General features: G+C 42.5%; 1 protein-coding gene across 2 annotated transcripts in view; it reads left to right on the top strand.

The window, feature by feature from the left end:
• The window catches only part of TSPAN9 (tetraspanin 9), a 111,323-nt gene that overhangs the window by 69,106 nt on the left and 14,658 nt on the right, over positions 1–27,559 (top strand). The window lies entirely within an intron of this gene.

Genomic DNA, 27,559 nt, shown 5'->3' with positions numbered 1-27,559 from the left:
AAAGGTGCATATCCTCTCGAGGATTAGTTCTCAGAATTTGAGGGCACTTCTCACAGATATCGCCTGTCACTGGGGGTCCTCCAGAAGGGTTCCTGGGGAGGGGAGGTGGCAGCCATTGGACGGCATCTGAGACACTTCTGGAAGAGAATTCCCTCTAGATGTCCCAGCTCTGTACCTGGGGTTTAAGTAATGGCAGATTGCTAGAGAGAAAGAAATATTGACGGTCAAGCGATTTTCGATAGCAAACAGCAAGTTGGGTCCTCAGAAACCGACGGGGGATACTTGTGGGAATTCTCCTGACAGAAGTGCTGAGGTTGTTCAGCTGTTTCTTGCAAGGCAGCTGTTGCGGAGGGCTTTTACCACTGCGCCCTGTGACGAATTCCACATTTAGGAATTGTTCAAAGTGCTTTTCTCATCCTCCGTGCTCACATCCACCTGTCTCTTCCCATCTTTCACTCATGTGCTTTCAGCTTTTTCACAAATTAGCTCTGTACAGCCATTGACACCAAAGTGAAGGATTTCTCTGTATATAGAAGAGAAGTGAAACCCTGGGATAATTTTCTTTTATACGAAATTCTCTAATTGCTCAATTTGCCTCTTGGTGCTTCTTTTCAAAGTTACCGAAGAAGAAATATTTGCTGCTCGTAATCTCTCTCCCCTCCTTTCAGGAGAAAACCACAAGCCTAGCTAGCAATGGGCTGAAATGTTTATGATCCAAGGTCTCGGGATTTAGGATTTGTTTAAACCTTGTAATGGCAGACATAGGCCATATGGCCTGTCCAATCTGCTCATCCATGCCATCGCTTGCTTGCCCTCAGCAATCCCGTGTTTTCTGCAATTCAGATACAATCCTCATTGGCTCTTCCTCTGTCGCCGTTCTTCCAAAGTATATGTACTGACACCTTTAAGTCTGTTCCCTAATGAAAGCCACTGTCCCATTTTAGTAACAGTCCTCTGATGCAGTGTTTCTCAACTCGGTCCTGGAGTACCCCCTTGCCAGTCAAGTTTTCAGGATATCCACAATGGACATGCATAAACTTGATTTGCATGTACCGCCTCCATTCTATGCAAATCTCTTTCATGCATATTCAAGTTTCAAGTTTAATAAAATTTTGATTTGATTGCAAAATCTTACTTCAATGCGATTTACAAAGAATGTTACAAATTAGGGTGACATAAAAACGAATAACATTTTACTTAGACAAAGATGTACACAACTATATACCGACCAAACACAAGGAAAAAATAAAATGGTTTAAATACAATTTATAAAGTAAATCAAACAGGGTAGGATTTTGAAACAAAAGGATGGGTAAAAGATTACCTGCTCGATTTTACTTATAACTCTTTCTAAAGAAAAGAAAGTCTTGGGGGAGTTTAAAATGCATATAGCTTAGTTAAAAGCTTCCTTAAAAAGCCAACTTTTTAATAGGTTTTTAAATTTACCAAGTAATTTTTCATCCCTTATATTAACTGGGAGGGAATTCCAGATTTGAGGGGCTGTGACAGAAAAGATCGTGTCTCTCCTGGAGTAGATGACTCTTAGTGACGGGATTAGGAGGAGAGATTTCTCTTCTGATCTTAAAGATCTTATAGGAGTATAGGGAATTAAATTTTTTTCTAAAAACACAGGGGCTTTGTTTATTAAAATTTTATGAGAAAGTAGAGCTATTTTGTATGTGACTCGTTGGTTAACAGGTAGCCAGTGTTTTTCCTTTAAAAGGGGAGTCACATGATTAATTTTTTTTCTTTTTAGTGATTATTTTTATTGCCGTGTTTTGTATGATTTGTATTCTGCGCATTTCTTTAAGAGTAATTCCCTTATATAAAGCGTTACAATAGTCAATTTTTGCTATGACTAAAGAGTGCATTAAGTTTCAAGTTTATTGAGATTTTGATTTAAATGCAATATCAAGTATTTTCAATGCGTATAACAATAATAATTTTTTTGGGGGGGCAAATAAAACAGTTTAAAACCATATACATACAATTTTATCATAGTTACATTCAAGATACGTAAAGAATTAGAAGTTAAATTACATTTGATTTAAAATAAACAATTAAAATAGAAGAACAATTAGGGAAGAACAATTTTTTATGAAGACTTAGTCTAAGAATAATTGTTAAGGAGAAACCTGATCTAAAAGTAAATAGGAGAATCAAAAGGATTTTCTGATCTAAGATTCATAAGCATCTTTATAAAGATAGCTTTTTAGATTACTTTTAAATTTTCAGCGCGCAGATAGATTGGAAGTTTGTTCCAAAGCTGAGGTCCGAAAATAGAAAAGGTTGTGGTTCTTCTGGTGCCAATTACTTTCAATGATGGATTGGTCAACAAATACTGATCTGTTGATCTAAGAGATCTAACTGGGGAGTAGGGTATTAAGTATCGATATAAGAATATTGGAGTATTAGTTTTCTGAATTTTGAATGTTAACAATGCGATTTTATATGTTATTCTAGCCAGTTTGCTTCTTGCAAAAGAGGAGTGACGTGATCATATTTTTTAGAGTTAGTAATAATTTTTATTGCTGTGTTTTGTATAATTTGTAGTCTTCGTATTTCTTGCTGTGTTATGCCTTGGTATAATGTATTACAATAATCTAGCTTAGAAATTATCAAAGAGAGAATTAGGACATTAAGAGCTTTTGGTTCTAAGACTTTGGCTAAGGATCTGATGAGGCGTAGTTTATAGAAACAACTTTTAACTACAGAACTGATCTGATCATGATATGATAGTTCATGGTCCAATAATATTCCCAATATTTTTGTCGTTGTCACTTTTTGTGGTGGAAAATTGTCCAAAAAAATTTGTGCTGCAAATGTAATGTCCTTTTTCCATGGTAGGAACATCATTGAAGATTTAGATGGATTTAGTGCCAGCATGTTGTCTTTTAACCACTGACTAATTTGTTTTAACTTGTTATTTATGTTCATTATCTCAGTAGAATCAGCAGTGTTTAATGGATGTAATAGCTGGATATCATCTGCGTAAGCATAAACAGAAAATCCTATGGACTGGCTTAGTGTGAGAAGAGGAGCACGGAAAATATTGAATAATAGGGGGGGACAGAATTGAACCCTGGGGGATACCATATGAATTTATATCGTTACTTGATGATGTGTCGTTAAATATAAGTTTAGTTGGCCTGTCCTGAAAATATGAGTTGAACCAATTTAGAACTTGTTCAGAGATACCAATGGCAGATAGTCTCTTAATGGGCAAGTGGTGATCGATGGTGTCGAATGCTGCAGATAGGTCAAGTGAGATTAGAAGTACCGATTTATGGTGATCTAAGAAGTATTGGATATTGGTTGTGAGACCTATCATTGAATATTCTGTTGAATAGTTGGCTCTAAAGCCAATAGTTGGTTGGGACGTAATGAAGTTGCTTACATGAATAAAAACAGCTTCATCCAGAAATATAGCCAGTGATCTAATCAGCCTAAGCCTATAGAGACAGTTCCTCATCAGTAAATTTATTTGGTCATGGTAGCTCAGTTTCTGGTCTATAAAGATCCCAAGGATCTTGACCTTGGTGACTTCTTTGATCGTACTGTTATTTATAGTAACACTAGCTCCTATTTTTTGGCCCTCCCTGCATGGATATCCTGAAAACCTGACAGGCAAGGGGGTATTCCAGGACCGAATTGAGAAACCCTGTTTAGAGCTTTTTCAAGGTGCAGCCTCTACACTTGTACACAGCTAATGTGAATAATTGATCCAAGCAGAAAGCCAGGGTGAAGTGGAGGATGAGCCTGAATCCTGGGATTCAGTTGAGGGCATTCATCTTAGTTTTTCATGAATTTTGTGCTTTGTCTGCTACTGCAGGGGGGTCCATGAACAGGGTCAGCATGGCCTATGAGTGGCCTATGGTTAAAGCAGCTGTCTCCCTTGTTCTCCCTTGAGAAAAGGAGACTGCGTGGGGATATGATCGAGACCTTCAAAATACTGAAAGGAATCGACAAAATAGAGCAGAGAAGATTATTTACATTGTCCAATTTGACACGGACAAGAGGACATGAAATGAAGCTAAGGGGGGGGACAAGTTCAGGACTAATATCAGGAAGTTCTGCTTCACGCAGAGAGTGGTTGACATCTGGAATACTCTCCCAGGGGAGATTATTACGGAATCGACAGTCCTAGGCTTCAAAAGCAAACTAGATGCATATCTCCTGGAGAGAGGCATATAAAAAGATATGGTTGGCTATAAAATAAGCCAGGTGTATACCTGGCAGGGCCTCCGCGTGTGCGGATTGCCGGACTTGATGGACCGAAGGTCTGATCCGGAGATGGCGCTTCTTATGTTCTTATGTTCTCAGCACCCTGAGGTCACGAGCTCAATTCCCACGGCAACTCTGGGCAAGTAACTTAACACTTTGTTGCCCCAGGTACAAAATAAGTACCTGTCTAAAATATAGCTGGTTTTAAGAAAGGTTTGCACAAGTTCCTGGAGGAAAAGTCCATAGTCTGTTATTGAGAAAGACATGGGGGAAGCCACTGCCTGCCCTGGAATGTTGCTACTCCTTGGGTTTTGGCCAGGTACTAGGGACCTGGATTGGCCACCTTGAGAACGGGCTAATGGGCTTGATGGACCATTGATCTGACCCAGTCAGGCTATTCTTATGTAAACCACTTTGATTGCAAGCACACACAGTAAAAGCAGTATATCTAATCCTTTTCCTGCGGGAGGTCTCTTCATTTGCACTATCTCTACTGGGTTGGCCCCTTTTTCCCTCCAGGTGATGAGAAACCACTGTATCTTCTTTTCTTCCTGTCATATGGGGGGTGCTGAAAAGTTCTCAGCCCAACCAAGGAGAGAATGACGTGGATGTGGTTCAATCAATGATCTGAAACAATGTCAAAACAGAGAATTTCATTTCTGCAAATTGGCACTTAACAAAATAACACTTTTTTCAGCCACAGTGGCAGAATTTGGGCAGAGAACTTTTCCGCACCCCCTCGTACATGGGTCGCCTTGCTGAGATGTGCAGCGTGTGATCTAAGGGCAGCGCTAAAGTGGAAGTCACAGCATTCATTTTAGGCTTCGCTCTCTCCCACCCGCATCAATCTGCATTTTAAGCATCCTTTCAGCATATGCAAATCACTTTCTTCTTTGTTAGACACTTTCACTTCCATAGACTCCTTAAAGGGAAAGCATTATAAAAATACATGATCTAACATAAATGCTTCACTTGATTCCTTTAATCCTTCCCACTCTATTGCTGAATTCAATTAGGGCTGGTAAAGGAATGTCAAGTGTCACCTCCCCATCCCCCCTCAGACTCATAATTACTGATGTCAGTTCTGGCATCTCCCCTCCCCCTCCTAGCTCTCTTTCTTGTCCCAGTGAGCATCCTGCCCTCCCTCTCTCTCTGGTCCCCCTACCTGAGCATCTCCTCTCTCTGCCTCTCTCTCTCGTTCTTGTATGCCCTACTGAACATCTCTCCTCTTTCTCTCACCCCCCCCCAAGCAGCTCCCCTCCCTTGCCTTCTCTCTTACCCCACTGAGCATCTCCCTTCTCTCTCTTTGTCGCTCCCCACTAAAGCCTGCTCTCGCGCTCTCTCTCTCTCTCCTCTCCCTTTCAACATCTCTCTCTCTCTGTCCCATTGTGCATCTCCTCTCTCTGTTTCTCTCTCTTGCATGCCTCACTGAACATCTCTCCTCTCTCTATCTCTAAACTCCCCCCTCTTTCTCCGTCCCATTGAGCATCTCCTCTCTCTGTTTCTCTCTCTTGCATGCCTCACTGAACATCTCTCCTCTCTCTATCTCTGGACCCCCCCTCTCTCTCTCCGTCCCATTGAGCATCTCCTCTCTCTGTTTCTCTCTCTTGCATGCCTCACTGAACATCTCTCCTCTCTCTATCTCTGGACCCCCCCTCTCTCTCTCCGTCCCATTGAGCATCTCCTCTCTCTGTTTCTCTCTCTTGCATGCCTCACTGAACATCTCTCCTCTACCTATCTCTGGCCCCCCCCCCCAAGCATTTCCTCTCTCTTGCCCCACTGAGCATCTCCCTTCTCTCTCTTTGCCACTCCCCCCAGTGCTGATACTGAGAAGACTCTGAGTAATACATATACGCTCTCCTGCTGGCTCAACCTATGAAACAGGTGAGGCGCTGGCTCAGAGCGCCGGTGATGAAGTGCGCCAAAAGCCCCGAGGGATTTTAGCACGTTTCATCATCAGTGTCCTGAGCCAGTGTTTCGCCTGGTCCAACAGGAGGGAGAGATATCAGATTGCGGGGGATAGGGGCAACACTATCCTTTGAGCTGACCCTGCAAATTCTGCCCCTTTTCTCCCTATCACATGTCCTTCATTCTGTCTCTCTCGTTCTCCTGCTCACAAAAATCTGGTTTTGTTCCTTCTACAATAGACTTATTCTGTCCCTCTGCTCTCCATACAAAACCTCTTTCTTTGGTCATGCTCCTTCCTGTAACTGGCAATAAGGGAATAGCTCCAGGATGGGACATATGCCCAGAACGTGAGCTGGACAGCATCTGTACAGAGCCATCCGTGGACAAGAGCCGCTTAGAGAGTGCAGGGCAGTGTCTGCCCCTCCTCTGGCTTCCCTTGGTGAGGAAATGTTCTTACTCTGCCTCCCACTTCCTCACCACACTGTCCTGCTTGTGCTAACTTCCACATGCTGAGAGTTGACCAGCAGCAATCGCTGTGACACAGCCAGGCTGATTTTTTGGGTGGGAGGCGGGAAATGGAGAATGCAACTGCTGCCTCCGGCCCTCTGTCTCTGACCAGATGGGGTGATTTCAAGGGGCTCTTGCCCACCCAGCCCTACCTGTGGCTATACCCCGAGTCAGTCAAGGCTACTGGATGAAGAGCGCCTCCAGAAGTCCAGTGCCAGCATCAGCACTGCTACTAAGCTTGATGGACCATTGGTCTGACCCAGTAAGACTATTCTTATGTTCTTATGTCGAACCCTTCCTGTCTCAACACGACTCACCTCCTCCCATCCATGTTTCAACGTGCCCCTCATTGTCCCCCCTCTGTTTCGCATCCCAAATTCATGCCTCCCACGTTTACCTCTTCTTGCTGGCTTCCTCCTCCCTTCCAGGTCAGCGGGCCACATGCACGAGCCACCGAGCGTGGCTTTGCAAGACAGGGGAACCACCACTTGCGGCTTTGACAACAGAAGTGCAGCTGGGAGGAGGGAACCGGTAAGAAGAGGCAAACACGGAAGGCACTATTAAATCTGAAAGTTATTTATTTAAAATTCTTTAAGCTATGTAAGGGGTAATTGTAACAACAGTGAAGCTAAAGAAGATGGAATAGAATTGCTAATCCATGCGATGGATGAGCTTGTTTTTGAGTACAAACTAACTCAAAACGTGACTCGATAGTCAACAAGCAAACACACATTTCATCATCCACCATCTGCAGTCGTTCTCTTTTTCTCAATTTAATTTCTGTCAGAGCTGAAAATCCAAGTTCACAAAGATAAGAAGATCCAAATGGTAATAAAGCATTTACCAGGTCTACAGTGAAGGATCTTTCTCTCAGACTTGGTCTAATCCCTGTGGAGTGCCACAGGGCTCCCTACTCTCCAACATCTACATGGCATCATTGGGAAATATGTTATCTGATTTAAAACTGAAATCGTATATATAAGCGGAGGACATCACAATTATTATTCCCATAACCTCACTCATCTCATCTGTCCTTATCAAGGTAGAACAATGGACTACACAATCCAAATTGAAACTGAATTCGGAAAAAACCAAGATTTTCTTGGCAAATCTTAATAACAAGATCATGAACACCTCCTTGAGATTAAATGGTTCAGACTACTCAATTAATCCTACAATCAAAATCCTTGGTGTCACCTTGGACTGAAGCCTGACTTTTGAAGATCATACTAACGCTCAAGTCAAAAAAATGTTTTCTCACCTTATGGAAACTTCATACCATTAAACATTATTTTGATTTCTTCTCCTTTTGACTGTTGGCTCAATCTTTGGCCCTAAGCACCTTAGACTATTGCAATATTATATACTTGGGATCTTTCAAGACAACCATCAAATGACTGAGAATTGTCCAGAATGCTGCAGTCCGTCTCATTTATGGCCTCAAGAAATCGGACCATCCCTTATTACAAAAATTTTCACTGGCTGCCTGTTGAAGCAAGGGTCATCTTTAAGTTTGCTTGCCTTTGCTTCAAAACCATGACAGGTTCATCCATCAACCTATCCGTCTCATCATTTCAAGTTCCCAGGCACAACTAATACACATAGTGCCTACTTGTTTGCTTTTCTATCCTTAAAGGGCTCTACCTAAAAGAGATTCCTTGACAGAACATTATCATTCCAAGAAGGCAAATGGAACAAATATTTAACCAACTTCATCTCAAATGCACTTTCTTATCAAACTTTTAGGAAATCAATCAAAACTTTTCTCTTTGACAAATTTCTCTGACCCCACTTCAACCTTGATGTATTTCCAAAACACTTCCAGATAAATTTGACTAACCTTAACATGCTAATGTAATTTCGAAAGTTTTTCTGTAATTCGCAATATACAGTCTCTTCCTCTGTAAACCACTTTGAACTGCTTTTGGTACTGCGGTATCTAAAAATAAAGTTATTAATACTGTGTTGCTCAAGTTAGGATAACTACTGCATAAAAAATTAAAATAAAATTACTTGCTATTAGTTTTCAAGGACCAATCACGTCAGAGAATGATGTTTGTCTGGATGGTTGCATCCTTACGCACACAGACACTCGTAACATTGACAGACTCTTGTACGTGACGTACATGTCATCCATTCTAGCGTATACTATATGAAGGGAATTTTGTAAAATAAAATAAAATTCTGGAATCTCTTCAGCGCACACCTCTGTGCCTTGGGACACGGTTTGAGAGACGCTGATATAGAGAATACACAAAATCCCTCAGAAGATATGGAAAGAGGGATCCATTCTGTTGAGATAAGTGACTGGAAAACAATGAGCAAAGTATCATATGGATTTACAATAGTTAGCAATTATAATAAGTCATGTTGACACTGTAATTGCTATGGTGAGTATCGAGCACATGTTCTTATAATAAATTATTTGATTTCTACTAAGAAATACCAGGGTGGTCTGGGGTATATCCGGATTACAGTAATTTTCTTTTTTTTTAAATCTTTATTCATTTTATTTCTTTCAACAAGTGTACAATATTATTACAAATGATTCACATAACTCACTTGACATTCTTAAACAACGTTATTATACATATTTTAATTCCCCCCACCCACCTCCCATCCCTCCCCATATCCACAAAATAATCTATCCAAACATATACATACCTAGACATCTCTCTTCTATATTACAATTAATCTTACATTAACCTATCCCTCCCCCCACCCTTTCTTCCTCAAACTCTTTGTTCATTGTATTATATAAATGAAATGCACAATAAATATAACTCATCATATTACATATATCCCCTAAAATTCCATAGCAATATATTTCCAATATATTTACCCCCTTTCCTTTTCTGTTCATATATATATACCATATTTCTTATATGCATTAATCAGTTAAAATATACTGCTATTTAATTAGAATATCCTATCCCCCCACCCATTTCTCCAAATTATCCCATAAGGAAAAAGAATAAACCTTAATCATTATAATATTCAATTAATGGCCTCCACACCTCCTGAAATCTTTTAAAATAACCCTTCTGTACTGCAAGTAGTCTTTCCATCTTGTACATATGACATACTGAGTTCCACCAGAAACTACAATTCAGTCTAGAACAGTCTTTCCAATCTGCCATCCCGATAACTATGTAGATAACTGAAGATAGCTTGACCTGAGTGCATCCAGATAAGATATCCGACTACTGGCTGAATATCTCTGATCTCTCCCTGCTTGCTCTGGATTAGTAGCAAGGAGCGTTGCTACTCTTTGAGATTCTGGAATGTTGCTATCTGGGTTTTTGGATTGGCCACCGTGAGGATGGGTACTGGGCTTGATGGACCCGTTGGTCTGACCTAGTAAGACTATTCTTATGTTCTTTATGTGACACCTGGATAGCGTCAGACAGTCACTGCCGTGATCGAATGTTCAGTGGCTGCCGCTCTCCACCAACTGCTGCGCGTCAGCGCCTGAATATCGGGGGAGTGGGGGTTTCTTTTCGGAATAGCTCGGTATCCTTATAACTTGGTCTCCTTATGCGGCAGCCTCTGTTGCTGAACTAGAAAGCACCCTCCAGCCCCCAAAAGGTAAAAAGCATTTCTTACGTCAGAACCATATGATAGACTGCCAGCTGCCATCAGGCTGACCCGGATTGTGTGTCCACATTCCCTTCTATATTAAGTAAATGACACGTTGTACACTGAGGTCATGAGGATGACAAGCGAGCATGCTTCCACCCTTCCCTAGCCCCTGCCATTCAAAACACACAGCTCCTGCCTGTTTTAGCCTCCATTTCCAGGAAATGGACTAGGCCAAGTCGATGCCAGAATCTGGACCTGGACTACGGCAAGATCTAATCGCCAGGGTCCACTATAAATGCGCCTGTTTAACTTTCAAAATCCTATATGGTATCCTCCCTCCCTTTATCCCTCTTTCTTGGAATTCCTCAAACCCTAATACCACCAGATCCTCCCACAAATTAAAACTATCCTTCCCCTCGCTAAAAGGCATTTCCCACACAGGAAAGCTAGGGACCTCCCTCCACTTCAAAATCACTGAGCTCTGGAACAACCTTACCTCCCCTCTTCGGAACTTGAGCTCTCTCCAAGTTTTCCGCAAACATCTGAAAACCTGGCTTTTCTCAAAAAATGTAAGTCTCCCTCCAACTTAGGAATCAAGGAAACTCTTATATCTTGGCATCCCAAGTCCTCTAAATTTTCTTCACCCTTCTACCTCTAACCCTCTGTTGTAGTTCCTTCCTATTTCTCCTACTGTAAACCGCGTCGAGCTCTACGAACGTGGAGATGATGCGGTATACAAACCTAAGGATTAGATTAGATTAGATTAGATTAGATCTTTTGGGGCTTCCAACCCTGACAGAGCTCTTCTGTCATCTACGGAGATCATTCTGGTTTAAATCCAATATGTGCAAATTTTATGCCAGTTTTCAAAAACAAGGCCTACACATGATTTCCCTTTGAAAATTATAGCTGCTGATCTGTGCGAACAGCTTTTCAGGAAATTTTCTGTTGGAATAAGCAGTGGGTTTACCCAAGTCATCTCAATAATTCAAGCCTTTTTTAAACCCCGCTAAGCTAACTGATTTCATCACATTCTCTGGCAACGAATTCCAGAGTTTAATTACACGTTGTGTGAAGAAATATTTTCTCCAGTTTGTTTTAAATCTACTACTTAGTAGCTTCATTACCTGTCCCCTAGTCTTAGTATTTTTGGAAAGAGTCTAACAATCGATTCACATCTACCCTTTCCACTCCACTCACCATTTTATAGACCTCTATCAATATCAGCCCTGAGCTGTTTCTTCTCCAAGCTGAAGAACCCGAGCCACTTCAGCCTTTCCTTATGGAGAAGTCATCCCATCCCTATCACTTTTGTCACCCTTCTCTGTACCTTTTCTAATTCCGCTATCTTTTTTTGAGATATGGCAACCAGAACTGCACACAGTATTCACGGTGTTTTAGATCATATAAGAGTCATGGAGGAAAGAGGAAAAATCCTTTGCAGCATAGCTCGGTTTCCCTGACTTGGGCAGATGCATTTGGCATTGTTGGACTATGAAGAACGGTCCATATGTTGTATAAGTACTGACGGCAAATAAGGCAACTAAAGTTGTCCATCCAGTAGATGTGTGGTATAGTCTCATGGTTGAGATGGTGGAGGCAAAGACTGTGTCTGAGTCCTATTTGTGGAATTCTCTGCAAGTAGAAATAATGTCAAGCATTGGCATAGCGAGGGAGAGCGGCTTCCCTCCCCTGCCCTCTTCCCCGACCCCCCCCCCCCCTGCTAACACGCGCAGGGTGTCCCGGAAGTGACATCAGAGAGAGCGCCAAAGCCGACGCGGGCAGCAAGGTTGGTGGCTACTCGTGCCAAAGATAAAAAGGGACGGGGGGCCCCGAGGAAGATGGCAGCCGGGGCGCCACAAGTCATGCCTCGTTAAAAAAATCTTTGAAAGCTTATGAAAGTCCTTGAACCAGTAAAGATTTATAGGTCAATTTATTTATTCAATTTTCTATCCCGGTCTCCCAGGGAAACTCAGAACGGTTTACATGAATTTATTCAGGTACTCAAGTGTTTTTCCCTGTCTGTCCTGGTGGGCTCCCAATCTACCTAATGGACCTGGGGCAATGGGGGGATTAAGTGACTTGCCCAGGGTCACAAAGAGCAGAGTGGGATTTGAACCCACAACCTTAGAGTGCTGAGGCTGTCGCTTTAACCACTGGACCACTCTACAATCAAAATGTATTAGAAGGGAGCCAAGTAAAGGACAGTCAAGCCATTGTGACATCACTGATGAGGTTGGCTCTTATTGGTGGAATGAGGCATTGTGACATCACAGTATCAGCTCCGGTTACCAGGAACTTTTCAGACTATTCAATTTCTATACGGTTCTCCCAGAGGAGCTCAGAACGGTTTACATGCATTTATTCAGGTACTCACTCATTTTTCTCTGTCTGTCCTGGTGGGCTCCCAATCGATCTAATGTACCTGGGGCAAATGTAGGTCTGGTATCCTAATTGATCAGTATGTAACAGATGGATCACTGCTTATGGGTTGGTATTTATTTTTAGGCATGTCTGAATGTTTTTTGATTAATTCTATACCTATATTAATAATATGTATAATTAAGTATGTTTTGTTTTGTAACCCACCTAGGATTATAGGACAGTGCAAGATATACCATGGTCCCTGGGGATTATTTCTCCCCTTGTTCCCATCTCATATTAACTGCTTGTGTAATAAAATCATTTCCTCTGCTTTGGAGAATATGCAGTGGTATATCTCATAAAAAGAGAGAGATTCCCTGGGTGGGAATCGCACCCTGCCATGATATCGAAAACACATTCAGCTGTCGCCAAACTGTCTTTGGCCCTTATATAGTAACCCTAAGCAGTGAGAGGAATGTTTGCTGGACTTTTCCCTTCCTTTGCAGAAGGGGAAGGGACATGCATTACTGGAATGCATCAAAGAGCTAAGGGAGACAGGGAGGGGGTAGGGCAGTCACTTAAGAGCTGCTTTGGCACTCACTCCAGAATTCCTAAAATCTCTGCATTAAAAATCAGCTGTTCTGCTGTTGTCTGCCAAATGTGGAATGCAAAGTCAAAAATCTTTAATCCAGCTGCCAAGACTCTGAAAATGACTTGGCAAATTTTATATTCTATTCTGAAGAGCAAATGGAAATTGGCTTAAGTACACGGGGACGTTTCTCTTCTCCAGATCATGGAGAGCGTGTGGCGCAGTGGTTAAAGCTACAACCTGAGGTTCTGGGTTCAAACCCACGCTGCTCCTTGTGACCCTGGGCAAGTCACTTAATCCCCCCCATTGCCCCAGGTACATTAGATAGATTGGGAGCCCACCGGGACAGACAGGGAAAAACGCTTGAGTACCTGAATAAATTAATGTAAACTATTCTGAGCCCCCCTTGGGAGAAAATTAAATAAATAGTGTGAAAAGCTTCAACCTCTGATAACCTGAGCTGCTATTGTGACATCATAATGCCTCATTCCACCAATAAAAGCCAACCTCATCAGTGATGTCACAATGGCTTGACTGTCCTATACTTGGCTCACTTTTGCCACATTTTGATTTCTAGAGTGGTGCAGTGGTTAAAGCTCCAGCCTCAGCACCCTGAGGTTCTGGGTTCAAACCCATACTGTTCCTTGTGATAGACAAGTCACATAAACCCCTCCCTCCATTGCCCCAGTAACATTAGATAGATCGTGAGCCTGCAAGGACAGACGGGGGAAAACTGCTTAAGTACCTGAATAAATTAATGTAAACCATTCTGAGTCCCCTTGGGAAAATTAAATAAATAAACTAGTGGCCTATGGAAGGAGGGAAGCAGGAGAGGAGGCTGCATTTCTGGATTTTTCTTATCTGTGTGGCCATAAGTTCATGACTGCTTATTCGTTTGCTGGTTCCTAATATTGTAATATTCATGCTGCACCTGTCTCAATAAAAGACCTTTGTTAAATTTAAAAAATCCAACCCAAAGGTGTGTGTCTGAATGCTAAAAACCCAAAGTGCTTGTTCAGTCCATCACAAAACTCCAGAGGAGAACGGTGGGTGGCAAATCCCAGAGTGTGGAATTTATCAGGAAAAGGCTGTGATTATCCTTCCTGGGACCGACCCAGTGTCAGAGGTTCTCATCCACGGCAAAGAACATGGGACGTGGCCATTCCATTTGCTTTTAAAAATTATTCCTTTAAACTAAACTAAACTAAGCCTTAAGTTTATATACCGCATCATCTCCACGGAAGTCGAGCTCGACACGGTTTACAAAGCTTAAAAATAGGAAGAGAGAGGAGAAAGATTTACAAGAGCATATAAACAGAGGGGATGTAAGCAGGAGAAGAAATGTTATATAAATTCACATAGAATTTTTCTTTTTTCAACCATCTTTATTTTCTCTTCTTTATTAATTTCCAGGTACTTTAGTTAGATTGTGAGCCTTCGGGACAGTAAGGGAATTTTTTAAGTACCTTCTTACTTCTCATTTATAATCTTAATGTATATTTTCTTCAAACCGCTTAGAACCTAACGGATGTAGCGGTATATAAGAAATAAATTACATTACATTACATTATATGTTAGAGAAAAGCCAGGTTTTCAGTTGTTTTCGGAACAGTTGAAGGGAGCCCAGGTTCCACAGTGGGATAGTGAGATCGTTCCAAAGGCCCGTGATTTTGGAGAGGAGGGATCTTCCCAGTTTAAGTTTCAAGTTTATTAACTTTTTAATATACCGACCATCACCAAGTATCTGGCCGGTTCACAATACAATTTATACAAAGGAAAACAAAGATAAAATTTTAAAATATAAAATGTGGTGGGTGAACATTAAAGACATAATTTGACTAACATGAAAGTGAGGATATAAGGGGAAGGGGGGGGGGAAAGTTACATATTCTGGAGAAGAGAGGGAAATAGTGAGGGTAGGGAAAAACATATTGGGTAGGATCGCTTTGATTAAAGCGGTTGGCTAAATAAGTTGAAACGAATCAGTTGAAAAAGAAAAATAATAAGGAAAAGGGTGGAATAGAGGAGAAAAAGGTAGGCAAAGATTGAAAAAGTAGGGTAAGTAAAAGAGAGAATTTAGGAGAGAGAGAAAAAAAAAAAAAGGAGGGAAAATTAAAAAGGTGGAACTAAGAACAGACAAAAGCATCTCGGAATAAAAATGTCTTCAAATTGGTCTTGAAATTATCTAGATGTTGTTCTTCTCTAAGTTCTTGTGGTAAAGCATTCCATAGTGTTGGGGCGACAACTGTAAAGTTTGTTTTCCGGGTATAATAGAATTCTTTGATTGAAGGAATTTGTAGAAGTTTTTGGTCTGCTGATCTCAGAATACGTGGAGAGTAATGGGGGATGAGTTTCTTATAAAGATATAAAGGCTGGTGTGCAAGATTTATTTTAAACCTAAGCAGAATGATTTTATAGGTTATGCGATGTGTAATAGGCAACCAGTGTGCCTCTTTCAGTTGTGGGGTGACGTGATCATATTTGCCTATTTTATAAATGATTTTTATTACCTGCGTGGAGGATGCCATGTAGAGAGGGGAAGGATAGTTTATGTCTGTGGGCTGATCTGGTGGTGGCAGGCGTCAGGGCGAGGAAGGATAGAGGGATTAGGGGCGGAAGGATGCCGTGAATGATCTTGAAAGCTAGGCAGGAGCATTTGAAATGAATTCTGGAAAGTACTGGGAGCCAGTGAAGGTTGGTAAGTAGTGGGGAGACGCGATCAGATTTGCGTTTAGCAAAAATCAGCTTGGCTGCAGTATTCTGGATAAGCTGGAGTCTGCAAAGACTTTTTTTTTGTTAGGCTTTATCAGAAGTATTTTCAGCAGCTTCAGCTCCTGTCCTTCCCCTCCTACCTCTTTGCGTTGGCCGTGCTAAGCTCGGGTTCGGAAGTCAATGCATCTTCCTTCCCTGAATTAGGGCCTCTCTTTATGGGTATTTATATATTATAACTTTCATTTAGGGCAGTGGTCTTAACCCTATCCTAGGGGACCCCCAGCCAATTGGGTTTTCAGGATATCCCTAATGAATATGTATGAGAGAGATTTGCATATATGTCTTATGCATATTCATTAGGGATCTCTTGAAAACCCAACTGGCTGAGAGGGTTGAGAACCACTTGAGTTAGGGTATGAAAATGGGACTTTGCTAGGTATCTTTTCCAGCAGAATCTAAAGCGTACTTTCCTTCAGCCAGTTTGGGATCCAAAGCCGACAAGGAAAGGATGAGAGAAAACCAGCAGAAGTGTAATATAATGTAATGTAATTTATTTCTTATATACCGCTACATCCGTTAGGTTCTAAGCGGTTTGAAGAAAATATACATTAAGATTATAAATGAGAAGTAAGAAGGTACTTAAAAAATTCCCTTACTGTCCCGAAGGCTCACAATCTAACTAAAGTACCTGGAAATGAATAAAGAAGAGAAAATAAAGATGGTTGAAAAAAGAAAAATTCTATGTGAACTTATAGGATGGAAATTAAACTGACAATGAAGAACTGTATGAAAAATACATATGGAATGCAGTTAGAGAGGGTAGATTACAATCTATTTATGGTATTTGTTTAATTGGAAGGTGTTAAGGTGGGTCATTTGGGGGAAGGTTATCTGAAGGTAGGTGAATCTTCTGGAGGTAAAAGAGGAGGGGTTAAGATATTTGGATGAATTTTTTGAAAAGCAGGGTTTTGATTTCTTTTCTGAATGTTTTGAGGTTGTCTGATATTGTCATAAGATTGGAGATGGAATGGTTGATTTTTGCTGCTTGTGTTGCCAGAAGGTTGTCAAACATTTTCTTGCGTTGTGTGCCTTTGAGTGGGGGGGAAGGCGAAAGGGTTCGAGGTTCTTCTGTGTCTTGAGGTGGAGATTTGGTTTAAGCGGTTGTTTAGATAGGAGGGGGAAGAGCCGTGTAATGCTTTGAATATCAGGCAGTGGAATTTGAATTGGATTCGTGCTTGTATGGGTAGCCAGTGAGAGTCTAAGAAGGCAGTTGTTATGTGATCATATTTTTTGAGTGAGTAGATCAATCTGAGGGCGGTGTTTTGTATGGTCTGGAGTTGTTTTATGGTGCCTTCATAGTCTTTCTTGGCATCAGTTAAGCCCGAAAAATCGGAATCTTTCTATCATGTAGGTCTGGGTGCGAGTTCAGTTGCGTTAGGGATTATTTGAAAGAGAACGGAGAGCAGCGCGAGCGTATCATTATGCCTTTGTAAAGGACCCTTTTGTGCTACTCTAGTTGCCCCATCTCAAAAAGGATAAAGGTGATGGAACACCTCCCTTAGGCCTCTTCAGCTTAGAGAAAAGACCATGAGTTAAATAGGGAAAAAGAAGAGGACACTCCATGAGACTAATGACCAGAGTTTTTCTTTTACATTTTAGAATGAGCATAATTTACTAACACATAGCGCGGGTTTTAGTGCCGGCAGCGGTGGTAGAAGGGGGTAAGTGTCTGCTCTGTTGCTGTCGCACGTAATTAAGGCAACTAACCCGACAGGGTTCCTGGAAGAAATATCCATATTAGCCCAGTGGAAGGAGAGCCGTTGCTCATCCCTGGGTATTTATCTTTTAGGGTCTTCCAGGTACTTATAAAGCTGTTTGGCCACTTCTGGGAGGCTCAAAGGACTGTGGTCTGTCTCAACGTGGCTTTTCTTGTGTTTTTATGATCTTAGCTCACTGGTCTGTCAAGGCCAGCTTTGAGCTTGTGTCCTCCAGGCTGGGTCTGACTCATAGGTTGATGCTGTTAAATTTAGATCATACCAGCAAGAGACCTAATAAACTGGTCTCATCAGCTAGAAGGACCCAGAGATAGGGAGCAGAGTAAGGTGCACTGACAAGCTCCTCACTGGAGGTGGCATCCCCTCTCGGTGTGGTCTTCCACTTCCCTTTGGGTTAAGCCCTTTAATCTAATCTAATCTTCGGTTTACATACCGGGTCATCTCCCGAAGGAGCTCGACTCAGTTTACAAGTAGTTAGTTTAGGATATATCTATAATAATAAAACGCTAAACGCGCGTGCGCACTCTCGCCACGTGTTCCCTGAGTCCTGATCTGTCAGGATGTGGCCGGCAGAGTGCGCATGCGCGCTAAGGCAAAGGCGGTGCGGAGCGGAGGATGGCAGCGGGAGGGCTTGCCAGCTCTGGCCTGACTCACAGCAGGTAACATGCCGCGACTCCCCCCCCCCCCCCCGGCGCCAACCCTACCCAGCACACCTGAAACCCCCGTTGACCCTCCCAGCCACACCTACCACCGCGCGACAAACACAAACCTTCAGGCTCCAGCAGCGTCCCAAGCACAGTAAACACGCTGCTTCGGGCCTTCTACTGGCCTGATTTCCTCTGTCGCATCCCTGATGACATCGTCAGAGACGAGGCAGAGGAAATTAGGCCAGTAGAAGACTGCTAAGCAGCAGTGTTTACTGTGCCTGGGACGCTGCTGGAGCCACACAATGCTGGAAGCAAAACAGAATAGCTGAGAGTTAAGATTGCCTGGGAGAGAGTATATGAAAGAGTATAGGCTGGGGGAGACAAGACAGCCTGGAGAATCAAAATTCATTTTCTTTATGCATAATGATCAAACATGCCTGAGCAGGACTGGCTGGATCACTAGAGAGGGACTTCCCCAAGGCCTTGGCCATCACCCGCCTTATCCAGCACTGGGCCTGGCTGGGAGGCAGGCAGGTAGACTGGCATCGGGGTGGGGGGGGGGTTCAATGGAAGGGGGATGGGAGGCAGGCAGCCTGGCATCGGGGGGAGGGTTCAGTGGAAGGCAGGCAGGCAGGCTGGCATCGGGGGGGGGTTCAATGGAAGGGGAATGGGAGGCAGGCAGGCTGGCATCGGGGGGGTGGGGTGGTTTCCATGGAAACATGCTGCTCAGGGGGATGGGAGGCAGGCAGGCTGGCATCAGGGGTGGAGGTGGGACAAAGTCTGGAAGATAATGATGGGGACATAGGAAGGAGGCACTGGGGGCACTATGGACATAGGAAGGGGCACTAAGGACAAAGGAAGGGGGCACTGAGGGCACTAAGGACATAGGGAGAGACACAGACAGAATAAATGACAGACAGACATCTACTCTAGCACCCGTTAATGTAACGGGCTTAAAGACTAGTAATAAAATATAAACTTAAGAGAGTTAGAAAGAGCCTTGAACTGCAAGGTATAGGCGGAATAGAAGTCCCTAATGTAATGTAATGTAATAAAATATACTATTAATACGATAGTTCAGTTAGACGAACCTCTAAGGTATTGTGTAAACAGCCAAGTTTTTAGATCTTTTCGAAACTGTTGTAGCTGACCTGTCAATCTTACAGAGTCAGGGAGTTTATTCCAAATTTCTACTAATTTGAATGCCATAGATTTACTAAGCTTCCCAACGGATTTAAGTCCTCTCGTGGAGGGAAATGATAATTTGTAAATCTGTGTGCTCCTTGAATAACAAGTTCTAGCACTATTCCAATACAGGGGAATTAAAGAGTCAAATATTCCATAAAGGAATTTGAAAACAACACTTGCACACAAAATGGACTGGAAGCCAATGAAGCTTTCTCAACAAAGGGGGAGACATGGCCATAGTTTCTCTTTCCAGAAATAAGCTTAGCTGCCGTGTTCTGTATGAACTGTAGCCGATCTAGACTAATGCCCAAGTCAACAGAATTACAGTAATCCAGTTGAGCAAAAACAGTAGACTGTACCAGCACTGCATAATGCTCTTGATGGAATAGTGATCTAACTTTCCTCAGCATACGCAAGCTAAACAAACACTACTTTGCCAAAGAGTTTACTGATAGATAACACCAGGCTATGACTCCATGAGACCCAGAACCCATAGAGGAATATTGGACACCAATAAACCTTGGAGGAAGACCAAGTAACATTCACTGAGAAGTCAGGCTGGATCCCAGTGAAGGATCTGATAGTGGAACAAAGAGGCTTCCAGGAAGTAGAGTCCAAAGTGCAGACAGAAGGAAGTAAGGAATCCAAACAGAGGTGGCAGTGAAGCAGTAAAACACCCAGCTCTGGTAAAGAAGAACTGGAAGATGTTGGCAGGCAAGCTGATGGAGCTTCCTGACACCTACTGGCTGGAAGTCAGATGTTCATTTAGGCAAACATTCTCCCAGGAGCTGATGGTGAAAGTCGCATGCTGTACTGAATTTTATGCAGGAACCATTGGCCATATTCTTGAAGATCTAGACTGGGTCTTCATCCTTAAAACTGGGTTTCTGGATAGTTTCCTCATTCCCGGTAATTTGATGACTGCTGAGCACTAAGGAATCAACCCAACATCTGGAGGACTGCCTAACCTGGATACCGAAGGCTGTGTATCTATGCCAGTATGGCCAACACGCAAGGAACTTCTAGACTCCTCTGGATCAATGTGGGAATGGGTTTGAACAAAACTGGACATGTGGCCTCTTTTGCCAGACTGGCACTGGGGTCAGCCCCTGAACTTCAGAGACTAAAACTATTCTGGCTCCATCCTGTAATGGATTTTGTAGTAGCATGTTGAAGAACTTTGAGGCCTGTTACTTGTTGATTCAGTGTTTTGAAAGCCAAAGAAAATCTGTTTGGAAAATAACAGCAGTACTTCACCCTAGAAGTCAGACGAGGAGATGTAGGAGGAGGGCGATATTTTATCTGGTGCACCCAGACAGCAGGACAGATGCAGTGTAGGGCAGACTTCCTGAGTGCTTGGGATTAGCTGGGATTGACCTAAAACTGGAGCTATGGCTTGATAGTCTGTGGTGCACTCATGGATCATGGAAGACGGATCAGGAATCTCTGCAGAATCCTGTAATAACTGGTTTGAGAAATAAAGTCATATGGATTAAAACAGTGCCAGCACAGTTCTTTAAACATGGCAATAATGCATGCAAAATGCAAACATACATGTGCATATAAATCCATAAATGGTGACAGCCCAGCCTACTTGAACAACCGCCTAATCCAAACTACCACAACCAGACACAGGAGAATCCAGACATCATTCACAAACCCTCCAATCAGAGACATCAAACGGAAAAAAATGTACGATGGCCTTCTAGCCACACAGGCAGCAAAACTAGACCACCAACTCTCCAATCTACTAATCGCGACCCCAGACTACAAAACTTTCAGAAAAGAAATAAAAACCCTGCTATTCAAGAAATCCATGAAGACTAACTAACACCGTATGAAACATTTCAATCCTCTGAAGCAACCCGCTCTACTCTGTAACACCTCTGGACATGTCCAGAAATCCTCTTCTGTAATCCGCCTTGAACCGCAAGGCAATGGCGGAATCAAAATCACTAATGTAATGTAAATATGTTTCATACATCATGAGTCTGGATATTCACTCTAACTTTTGGTGCCAAGTAGGGTTTTTATTTTTAGGATTTTTCACATATAAACTGCTCTTTATGTGTTTATAAGGTTTGTGCTGAATTATACAACACAATGATAGTGCAGAAGGCGGCAGGCGGAGCAAGAAAGTGAAGTCACATTCCAGGGAAGCAACTTTATTTCAAGTTCCAACATTGGTCCATGTCTAAACATCATCAACATATACAACAAGACTTCCAAAGATCTTCTATCAGAAGGTTACACAGGAAGCTGCAACTGGACATTTGCTTTTATTCATGTGACCTTCTGATAGAAGGTCTTTGGGCCCTGACGCAGGTGTTCGCCAAAACACGGACCATGTCGGATCTTGAAATAAAGTTGCTTCCCTGGAATGTGACTCCGCCTGCGGACTTCCACACTTACTGTGTGGTGGACTTTTATGTTACCATTTTCCCTCTGGTTTGCTCTATTTGTATTGAATTATGCCTGAGTTGACATGTGTAAACATATGTGCAATGAAAGGGGTTGGGATTTGCTATACTGCCTTTCTGTGGCTCCAATCAAAGCCGTTTGCATATTCTATATAGATACTTAGTGACTTGCCCAGAGTCACAAGGAGCTGCAGTGAGAATTGAACCCAGTTCCTTAGGCTCTCCAGCCACCATGTTACCCCTCAACTCCTGGAACAAGCAGTCTTACTTGACCCTGAGTAGGCATATTCCAGGTTGGAGCACAAGTGAAGTCACAATGTCTAAACTGCAGGTACACACACCTCACATGCTAACTTTGCACCTGCTTCAGAATGGACATAACTCTGGTTTAGGGCCTATGAGTGGTTAGTGTAGCTGGTTTTAAGAAAGGTTTGGACAATTTCCTGGAGGAGAAGGCCATAGTCTATTATTGAGAAAGACATGGGGGAAGCCATTGCTTGCCTTGGAATGTTGCTACTTTTTGGGATTCTAGAATCTTGTTACTCATTGGGATTCCGGAATCGTGCTATTCCTTGGGATTCTGTATGGAATGTTGCTACTCTTTGGGTTTTGGCCAGTACTAGTAACCTGGATTGGCCACTGTGAGGACAGGCTACTGGACTTGATGGACTAATGGTCTGACCCAGTAAGGCTATTCTTATGTTCCCTCATTCTGTAACAGGCCCCTTAGAGGTTAGTGTTCAAACTCTACAACTTGGCAGTGTGGATAGGAATAGAGGGGCAGACTGACTATAATAGGGGCTACAGGAAGAATCTCTCCTCCCCCCCCCCCCCACCGGTCCTTGACTACGAACATTAGTATTTAGTCAGGGACTATAGCCTTGCATTTCATTGGATCAGTTGTTTGGGATCCTGCGTTGGGTTGACATTCTGTTCACATTCTCAGTGCATATGTAGGGAAAGCGGAGAACCTTTGGTGTATCATCTCCTAAAGCCTGTCTACTCAGGGCAGCCCCACGTCTGAGAATAACTTCAATGCTTTCTGTAGGTAAAAATATCGAGCGACGTTAAGTCCACTTAGATATGTAGAAATGAGGGTCAGCAAACGTTAGAGGTAAGCCATTCTTACTGGATAATATTTGTGACAGGCTTTCAAGGACTGAGCTCTGAAATGTAACTCACAAATACAGCCAGTCATACCAGTAAAAAGAAGCCTCAGCTGATTGACTTAGCGTAACTTACACTTGGAATATTTTTCTGTGTTGAAATAAATTCAATCCAAAAATTGTTGTTATAGGTTCCAATTGTTGTTATAGGTTCCAATAATAAATCATGTCCTAATAATTGGAAGAAAGTAGGTTGAAGATCACCAGTAATCATTCTAGCTTGAGATTTCAGATTCAAATTTCATCAATGTTTCTCGAACCAAGAAGCAATGCCGGAGATACACACTTATACAATGCTCTAAGTCACGTGTGTAGGTGCGAATCACACCCAGGCTCTGTTCCGACTCCTCCTATATGAATGTCTACCTGTCAAATACAGCCAATCGTGCTCAAGTACACAAGTCTGTGACAATATGCCAATAATTCACATGCACAATTGATTTCTTGATTCAATTTTCTGGAACGTTCTCCCAGGGGAACTCAGATCAGTTGACATGAATTTATTCAGGTACTCAAACATTTTTCCCTGTCTGTCCTAGTGAGCTCAAAATCTGGGGCATTGGAAAAGCAGATGACCTGCCCAGGGTTACAAGCAGCAGCGTGGGCTTGAACCCACAACCCCAGGATCCAAGGCTGAAGCTCCAACCACGGTGCTGCATTCTCAGACATAGTATGGTAACAGATAACATGGCAAATCATAGACAAAGATGGCAAAACATAGCTAACAAAGCATGGTGAGACATAGCATGATGGGTATAGTTTGATAAAACAAAGCATTAGAAAGCGTATGACACGACTTGGCAAAATGATAAGGCAAGCTTCATGATGAAACAGCATGGTAGACATGGAGCGGCAAACATGGCATGATAAATCATAGTGTGGCAGAAACAGTATGGTAAATATGGCGTATAATATAGACTAGGAGGACATAGAAACATGATGGCAGATAAAGGCCAAATGGCCCATCCGCAGCATCCACTATCTCCTCCTCTCCCTATTGGCTAAGGCTCTTAACATTTGCATCTCCTCTTCCTATAGGCTAAGGCTCTTTACACCTGCATTGTGAGGTCATAGAGCTTTATGGTTATAGAAACATGACGGCAGATAAAGGCCACATGGCCCATCCGCAGCATCCACTATCTCCTCCTCTCCCTATTGGCTAAGGCTCTTAACATTTGCATCTCCTCTTCCTATAGGCTAAGGCTCTTTACACCTGCATTGTGAGGTCATAGAGCTTTATGGTTATAGAAACATAGAACATGATGGCAGATAAAGGCCAAAAGGCCCATACGCAGTAAACCTTAAGATCTGCATCACAGCATCATCTTCATGTCCCATCCTTAAAAATCATTAGTACCCGTAGGGCTTCTTCTTTCGCAACGATTGCTCCAACAATATGGAATTTGTTACCATTATATTTAAGGTCCAAACAGAACTTAGATAAATTCAAGGGTGGCCTTCAAAGCTTCTTACGACTGTTAATTGATCTAAGAGACTTTTGTTCTCCCCACTAACCTATTGTTTCATGTAAGTAAAGTTATGTTATTAATAGTTTAACTGGACCCCTTTTTACATTTTTTTATTGTTAAACGCTTAGAATTTATGATTAGCGTTTTATCAAATTTTTAATAAACTCGAAACCATTATCTCTTCCTCTCTCTAAGAGATCCCACTTGCCTGTCCCACGCTTTCTTGAATTCAGACACAGTCTCGGTCTCCATCACAAGTTAAGTTTCAAGTTTTATTTAAAATTTGATAAAATGTTTATAAAAAATTTCTAAGCGATTTACATCCATAAAAATAGGTATATGAGAACATATAAAAGACAGGCGTAAACCATGACTAATTTGAGGCTCGGGTAAAAGGGTAGAACTACAATTTGATTAAAAAAGAGGAACAAATAAGGAAAAACATTTAGGGGAGGAATAAGAACTACCTATATTGTATTTTAATTGGCGCATTGTTTTCTGTACACCGCCTAGAAGTCTTGATTGGGCGGTATAAGAAATTTTAAATAAACTTGAAACTATAATAGGGCTGAAATTTGAACATTGCAGAACAATGATTGTGTGATCAAAGTTTGTCTGTTTGATCTTATTATTTATCAAGAGCGTCTATGTAGCTTTTAAGGGGGCCTTTAAATCTCTCTAATATTGTCTCTTCCGGGAGAGTGTTCCACATATCTACCACCCTTACCATGAAAAAGTATTTCCTTAGATTACTCCTGAACCTGTCACCTCTTAACTTCATCCTATGCCCTCTCATTCCAGAGCTTCCTCATGGACAGTGGTGAACAGTATGACATAGTGTGGTAGAACATTGTATGACAGAACATTTTATGGTCAGACATAGGACAGAGGATCTGGGGAATTTGGATTGGCATAGAGAGAGTAGAGAGGGACAGAAAGAGAGAGAGAAAGGGAGACAGAGAGAAATAGAGAGAGAGAGAAAGATTGGAGAAACTGGGACTCTTTTCCCTGGAGAAGAGGAGACTTAGAGGGGATATGATAGAGACTTACAAGATCATGAAGGGCATAGAGAGAGTAGATAGGGATAGAAAGAGAGAGAGAAAGGGAGACAGAGAGACATAGAGAGAGAGAGAGAGAGAAAGATTGGAGAAACTGGGACTCTTTTCCCTGGAGAAGAGGAGACTTAGAGGGGATATGATAGAGACTTACAAGATCATGAAGGGCATAGAGAGAGTAGAGAGGGACAGATTCTTCAAACTTTCAGAAAATAAAACAACAAGAGGGCATTCAGAAAAGTTGAAAGGGGACAGATTCAAAACGAATGCTAGGAAGTTCTTCTTCTTTACCCAACGTGTGGTGGACACCTGGAATGCGCTTCCAGAGGACGTAATAGGGCAGAGTACGGTACTGGGGTTTAAGAAAGGATTGGACAATTTCCTGCTGGAAAAGGGGATAGAAGGGTATAAATAGAGGATTACTGCACAGGTCCTGGACCTGTTGGGCTGCCGCGTGAGCGGGCTGCTGGGCGCGATGAACCCCCAGGTCTGACCCAGCGGAGGCATTGCTTATGTTCTTATGGCACATTCTCATAGAGGATCAGGGGAAAAGGTGAGTTTTCTAATGATCTTATGCTGGTTCCAGAGACGAGGTAGGTAACATAGAAACATAGAAATAGACGGCAGATAAGAGCCACGGCCTATCTAGTCTGCCCACCCCAAAGACCCTCCCCTACCTTTCTCTGTGAATAGATCCCACGTGTCTGTCCCATTTGGCCTTAAAATCAGGCACGCTGCTGGCCTCAATAACCTGAAGTGGAAGACTATTCCAGCGGTAGTGCAAGTAAGATCTTTTTCAGGTACTCTCAAGGTGGATGACATGTCCCGAGGGCGCATATATGCGCTTTTCTTCTTGCGAGTGAAGCGGTCAATGTGGGGTGTATGGTGAAAGTTTGGAGGCCATATAAGCTGGTACCATGTCGTGAAAGAGTTTGTAGGCCATCACTAGGCCTTTTAATATACGGTACATCGTTTATCAATCGGCAGCCAGTGGGTAGTGTGCAACGTTGGGGCAATTGGGTCTGGTATGTGGAGATTCTTTAGGAGTCAGGTGGCAGCATTTTGTATTCATTGTAGATGGAGGTTTTTTGCAGTGAGTCCATTTAGGAGCGTTTTGCAGTAGTCCATCCGGGAGAGGACAAAACCATAGAGTAATTTAGAAAAGTCCGGTTCTGAGAAGTATCATCTGATTTTCTGTAGCTGTCGGAGGTAGTAGAACGAGGCGGATACCACTTGAGAGGTATGGTCAGAGGGCGAAAGGTTGCCATCAAGGATCACCCCCAGGCCGCGTACTTTACCTTTGGCTGTCAGGGTAGCCAATTTCCATGAGATAAACAGGTGGGCGAGTTCAGGGTCACCTCTCTGTGTCCAGAGGAGCTTGGTTTCTACCGCATTTATTGCAGTTTGTTTCTGGTCATCTAACTTTTTATTTCTGAGAGGTGGTCATGTAGTTTGGAGATTTGAGTGTCTCGGTTTGAGCCTAGCAGTAGGTACAGTTGTATGTCAGTCATCGGTAAACAAATGTATCTTTATGTGGTGTTTTAAGGTGATGTCTACCACTGGTCTGATAGAGAGGTTGAAAAGCAGAGGGGACAGGAGAGCGTCTTGTGGTATGCCATACTTTATCGGCTCATCAAATTACTCCATAATGCCCAGTCATTCTTCAGAGCACAACAACTGACACTGGGTAAAGTGTCCGAAAGAGATGAAGGGATCTATGGACTCTGAAAAGCTCAGGAAGTCTCTCAGCTTTATATACTTCTTTCTGTACATGGAGTCTGCCTTCAGTACTGGCAAAGAAAATGTCTCCAGCAACCACCATGTCCACTGGAGGTCATTCTTTCTGTTACAGAATAGTAATTCAACCAGGTTTTGGTGCATCTAACGTTTATATGACTGCATAAGAACATAAGAACATAAGAAGTTGCCACCACTGGGTCAGACCATTGGTCC

This window comes from Geotrypetes seraphini, chromosome 7 (genome assembly GCF_902459505.1).
Source record: "Geotrypetes seraphini chromosome 7, aGeoSer1.1, whole genome shotgun sequence".
NCBI lineage: Eukaryota > Metazoa > Chordata > Amphibia > Gymnophiona > Dermophiidae > Geotrypetes > Geotrypetes seraphini.
The sequence above is the reverse complement of the archived record's forward strand: the minus strand, read 5'-3'. Positions and strand labels throughout refer to the sequence as shown.